Here is a 6,588-nt window from a genome sequence, read left to right on the forward strand (position 1 = left end):
TCTGCCCTGTCTCTTCAATCCAGCATCTGCCCGTTCCATCCAATGTCTGCCCTCTCCCCCTTCCATATGTATCTGACTTCTTTCTATGCCCCTCTCCCCTGTCCATCCAGTCTATGCCTCCTCTTTCCTTTTTACATCATTCATTCCAGCTTCACTGCCTTCTTCATTTTTATCTCTCCTACACCAGATCTAGCATCTTTATCCCTCTCTCATTTCTCTGCTGACCCCCTTTCCAGCATCAATGTCTCTCTACTTTCTCATTCCTATCTCTCCCCTTTCCCTCATCTGATCTCTCCATTCCACCCTGACCCCTTCCCCTCCTGTAATTTCCTTGCCAGCTGTTTCCTTCCTTTTTTCTTTCTCCCTTCCCTCCTTCCTTTTTTCTTTCTCCCTTCCCTCCTTCCTTTTTTCCTTCTCCCTTCCCTCCTCCCTCTATCCAACATTAACTCTCTTCCCATCTCTTTCCCTCCTCCCCTCCCAGCAGCATCTCTCCTTCTAACTCCCTCCAGTCCAGTAACAGCTATCCCTTTATCCAGCAGCTTCCCAGCCTCCTACAGTGGCTTCCTCCCCTTCCAGCAACTCTCAGTACTTGCTGCAGGAAGTTGCCGGTAAATCACTGCCCTGGCAAGTAGGAGAGCTGGTGGGAGGGGAGACAGCCACTGTGAAGGCTTCCCAGGATCTTGCTCGCACACGCTGACCATCTCCCTCCACCTGTACCTGTATCTGCAGTTCTCTCCGTTCTACTTGCAACTTCTCCGCGCCCCTCTTCAACAACTTGGCAGGGGCAGCGATCAAGACAGGCTGCCAATGTTGGGACCTTCACTCTCTGAGTCCTGCCTATTTTGTTTCAACTTCCTGTTTCCTAACAGGCGAGACTCACAGAGGGAAGGCCCCAACATTGGCAGCCTGTCTTGATCGCCTGAGGCTGGGAGGAACAGCAGTCAGCAGGAACTGCAGTCGGGAGGAACCGCAGTTGGCAGGAAATTTAACTGCTGACTTGATCTCGCCGGCCCTGCGTGGATCGGCAGAAATTTTCTGTGGACCGGCACCGGTCCACGGACCGGCGGTTGAAGAACAGTGGCTTAGACAATTGATAAGTGATATATAAATAACTAAAACCAACAATGGAAGAAAGGAGGATGGATTGAGACATCTGAGTTTTATTTCCATTGAAAGCAATTGGAGTAAAACCCAGATGTCTCAATCCATCCACCTTTTTTGGAGCCATAAGGTAACCTTAGTGCAGGATGACTCATACCCACTGCTCTCACCAGCCCCACAACCGTCCTGCTGATGTAACTTCCTGTTCTGAATAGGCGGAATATGTCAGAAGGAAGTCTGTGACTATTGTGTTCCTTCCTTGACAATCCAACACCTTTTGTAGCAGAGCAAATCGGATCCCCCTTAATACCATCCTGCACCCCACCTATTTGATCCCTAACCACAAGGCTTTGTAATAAGTAATACAAATCTGCTTGATACAGATTTATTCAGCAGGTCTAAGCTCAATGAATAATTCCAGTAAGGCCATCACTCCATCAATAAATTGAGTCCTTTAACCTATACAGATGATAGCACTGACTCTATGGATTAAGTTAAAGGTCGGCACCATCTTTAATCTCAAAGGTAAAGGGGCTTGATATGCTGCTTTTGCTGGGTGGTTTATACCATCAAAGCAGTTTACATGGGACAATGAATGTTAAGAGACTTCCCAAAATCACAAGGGGCTACAGTAGGCATTGAACTCACAACCTCTGAGGGTTGAGGTAGCTGCTCTATCCTCTAGGCCACTCCTCCACTCAGGCCAATTGTCCTACAATCTGAATATTGACTCTGTAAGTTTTGGAAGAGATAATGGTTAGACTGCTTTTATACCTCCACTGAGGACCTGAATTCTGTCATTTTCCTTTCTCCCTCACTCTCTTCATCAACTTCCATGTCTCTTCCAGTGGCGAAGCTATGAGGAGGTCACAGGTCAACCCATTATTGGCTAAGGGCCAATCAAGACAAATCAGCAGTGGTTGCCTTTCTCCCCGCTCTGCCACATCTGGGCCCAGCATTTGCCCAGCTTGCCGACCCACAGTCCAGCAATTCCTCCTTCTCGCTAAACCTTCCCCTTCCAGGTGTACCTCATCACCCTTGCAGGTAAGGGCAATGATGCACATCATCTGCCTACACCAGCCCTGAAGACTTCCCTCTGCTATGCCCTGCCCTCACCGATGTCACTTTCTCTTTCTTTCTGGCAGGATGTGGCAGCCTGTGTAGGATTATCACATGTCTGCTATTACCCGGACAATGTCCCCTTTTTTAGAGGACTGTTCAGGTGTCCGGATGGCTTTTCAAAACCAGGCACATTGTCCGGATTTTAAAAAGCTTCCAGCTCAGGACCGCGTCGGGAAGGCTTCTGCGCACGCATGGATATAGCACAGTGATGTCACACAAATGCATGCGTATGTGTGATGTCATCATGTCATATCTGCACATACACAGAAGCCCTTCTGACACAGCTCTGAGCAAGAGACGAGGCTGGGGGGGCAGGGCTGAGGCATGGCTTGGGCAGAACAGGGTGGGCCTAGGGGGTGAGGCTATGGGTCCAGATTTTATATTTGTAAAATCTGGTAACCTTAAACCTGCGGGGTCAGCACAAGTAGCGGATCTATGTTGCTGCTGCCACCCAGGAGATGGGGCACACCAGGAAGGGGAGTTACTGGGCTGTAGGCAGGAAAGGGTGGCAGCAAAAGCTAGATCCAGTTATAGAAGAAGAGGAGGTAAGAAGGAAAATGCTTGAGTACCTGATTGTAAAACCGCTTAGATAACCTTGATAGGCGGTATATAAAATCCCAATAAACTTGAACTTGTAAGAAGAAGAGGCGGCAGTGGGGGTAATTTGAGAAGGTCCACCCAACATAACTGTAGGCCCACCAAAATAGCATTTCCACTCAATAACTGTACAGAGTGATTGAGTTATTTCATCTTTTTCTGTTATTGTATCCTGCACCAGCATTCCAACCAAGTTAATATTTGTCTCTAGTTAATGAAGGCCCAAGATCCCATGGATCTCCTTGGGTCACATGGTTCCGAAAAAAACATGACGTTTTTCACGTTTTTATACGTATGCACGCAAGCACCGGGAGCGGCGCTACACTAATTAAAAACCTGAGCGTTCTTTTTAGTCTGTCGCCATTTTCAAAACCCCTTTACACGGAGGACATAAGAGAATCTGGTTCCGTAAGTTACTTCATTAAATTTCACCTAAATGTTTCATTTAAGTATGCTTAAAGACTTTTGCAACCATGTAAGGAAGAAATAAATGTAACAAACTAAACTGTTTATTTCAGGCACTGCTTATTTCCCCTGAGGAAGCCACATCGGGTGAAACGGTGGCCCCGTTGGGAACCAGTGCTGACTACTGAAAGATAAGTGCTTTGAAGTTTTGCACTATCTTATTAATAATCTTTATATTTATTTCTTTAAAAAATTTTGAAAAATTAAAAAAGAATATTGAAATAAGTTATTTAAAATGTAAACACCTGCCAGCTGCCAATGAATGAGAGCTCGACTGATGAGATGCAATACAAAAATATCTGCTAGATGATTCAGTCTCTGAGGCACGGCTAAGTTTACTAAGAGATAATTTAGGAAGTAATTGTGTACTGTAGAAAAAAAAAACCCCACTTTTATGGTTTATTCATTTTTTTTTCTTTTATTCTGGTGTTTTTAAACTTTTTCATGTCTTGGGCAATGTGATCAGTAGTACAAACTATTACTCAAATAATGTACCCTATCATTCAAACTGTACACACGACTACTCAGTGCTGCCCTCCAATGGGAAAAGGAAGCAAGTGACAATCTCATATTTTGAAAAACTAGGGAAAGCATCATTTGAACTCCAGTAAATAGTTTATGTTTACAGGTAAACTTTCACAAGGACCCATTACAGCATTTAATCTAAAGAGAAATAAGCGCTTTTTTCGTTGTTTGGGGCTAGAAATGTTATAACAACAAATAAGTATCAAAATGTTATCCAAACTGACCATATGACCACTGGAGGAATGTAAGCATGACACTCCAACCCCCCCCCCCCCTCACATACACACACACACACGTTCTTGGTGCTCACTAACTCCTTTTCACACACATTCCCCCCACCCCAAATATGTGAATGAAACAGTGCATGCCTGCCTATATGCCAATATATGGCCAGTCCTAGTAAATCAGCAAGCAGGTTCTTGGAGTAGCCTGCTGGCTGTGTAGTGAAATGGAGACCCAGGCCCATATCCCACTCTAACCAACACACTTACAGTGGAAATTATAAGTCATCCAAACCCCATCCTAATCCCACTCTACCCACCTGTTGGCATAAGAGCTATTGGCGTGGTGTACAGTTTCAACCAGTAGGTTTTGGGTGGCTTTGAAGGGCTCCCCAGACACTATAAGGGGCTTATGGTGAGAGGTGCACCTGGGACTTTTTATGTAAGGTTCACTGCAGTGCCCCTTAAGGAGCCCCACTGCTCTGGCCCCTCTTACATCCCAATAGCTTGGTTGGTGCATTTTTTTATTTTGGATATGGTTTTTTCAAAAATAGTTCAAAAAGGTAGATACATTGAACACTAACACATCCATTTTTGAAAAAAACATGATATGCCCATTTTACCAAACGGCAAAATGTCTATTTGGATCTAGATTTCAGTGCATCTTCCACAAAACATCTAAACTCGGATTTAGACATCATATTGAAAATGCCCTTCCATGTCACTTGCTTCTTTTGCCTACTCATAAATGGTGTGAAATTATTGAGCTGTGGTGCTATTTTTGAAGATGTCCTTAGGTGCCTCCATTTCTTTAATGACCTTTTAATTGGTTTTTAATTGGCACAGCCAATTAGTATGCCAATTAAACCAATTAAAACCAATTATCGTAGGCCCCTTCTGGGTCTTGTGAACTCAAAACCGACCTGGGACTCCTTGGAAATGATCTTAAGTGGCTTCCAGGTTAAAAGTCATAGAAAAGAAATAGGATTTCAATAAAAACTTAAATTTGAAAACGGTTGTTTCTAAACAGAAGTAGGGAGGGAGATCATTCCAAAGATTTGGGGCAATGAAATAGAAAGCTGTGGTTCTCGTAGTTTCATAATTGATCTGTTTCGGGTTAGGAAGAATCAAACGGTTTGCATTAAGGGAACAAAGGACTTGGAAGGGGTGTAAGGGATGACCACGGATGATAGGGAAGATGACTGGAATGAAGTGTCTTAAAGGTTAGACAAAGGATTTTAAATGGAATGCATGTTTTGCATCTCATTACTATATAAATTGTCTAATGCGACTTGTGGTAATATACCGTAGATCAAACAAGGGTTTAAAACAAATAGTAGAGTAACCTCACCTCATTGTTGGGATCATTTAACCATCCAGGAGCTTCAGACCATGCAGAGCTGGGATGAAGTTCTCCCCCTATGGTCCAAATTCATCTATAGCCCAAACCTCCACACCCATGGACCCTCAAACCCCCCTGGTGGTTACCTTCATAATTTTTTGTGGTTGAATGGGGTTTAAGGAGGGCAGTCAGGAGAGATGCCCCATCACTCCTGGCCTCTCTGGCACCTGTAAGAATATGCCACCTCTAGCTCATATTGGCTCATATTTAGAGAGAAATATAATGCTGCACTTGGAAATTTACAATCCAGGTATACTTCAAGTGATTCAGATTTATTCTCAATCTTCAGACTCCTCCGCAGTCCAGATGCAGCCTGAGTTGTCTTCCTGGGTTCAGGAAATTAACCAAGGAAGGAAAGCCCATCTGCTGTCCAGAGGGAGAGGTCTCCAACCAAACTGGTGAGTGATATCCTCGTAATATGGCATGCTCCTGGGCACTGATCATTACTGGGTTAATATTCAGCCTTGATAGTCAATGGGTTGTGTTTTTTTTCATGCTAGCTGCCATAATTATAAAATCCAGATATTCAAGGCTGGCATCTAGATAAAGTTGGTACACAAATAGATGTGTATTGTATAAACCAGGCTTTGTTCAACCTATGGCCCATGGGCAAAACCCGACCCTCCAAGAGTTACATAGAACATAGAAACATGATGGCAGATAAAGGCCAAATGGCCCATCCAGTCTACTCATCCGCATCATCAACTATTTCTTCCTCTCCTTGAGAGATCCCACATTCTATTGAATTCTACCACAATGGCGTATATATGGGTTTTATATCAGTTCAAAGGCAAGTGCTTGTTTTGGCCAGGACTTAGGGTGTACTTCTCCTTAATTAATTATGGTATATTTCCACATACAGATTAAGGAAAAATAAAAATAGCAGCCTCACTTTATATTTGGTGGCACATGCATGTAGAGATTTCTAAAATGACACCGTGCCATTTACATGAGGAAGTTATAAGCAGGATCTCTGGAGCGAGTTGGGGCCAAGCTTCTGCTGTTTAAAGACTATTCACCCGCCATTGCTTCCAACCATTGGGCACTGGCCTCTTACTGCTTGGAGCTGCGCAACAGGGGACTTCGCTTTACGGTCCTGTTCCCGGCCAGGCTATGTGACACTTTGGATGAGCTTGAGGCATTTCTGGCTGAGCC

This window comes from Geotrypetes seraphini, chromosome 10 (assembly GCF_902459505.1).
Source record: "Geotrypetes seraphini chromosome 10, aGeoSer1.1, whole genome shotgun sequence".
In the NCBI taxonomy this organism is placed as follows: Eukaryota; Metazoa; Chordata; class Amphibia; order Gymnophiona; family Dermophiidae; genus Geotrypetes; species Geotrypetes seraphini.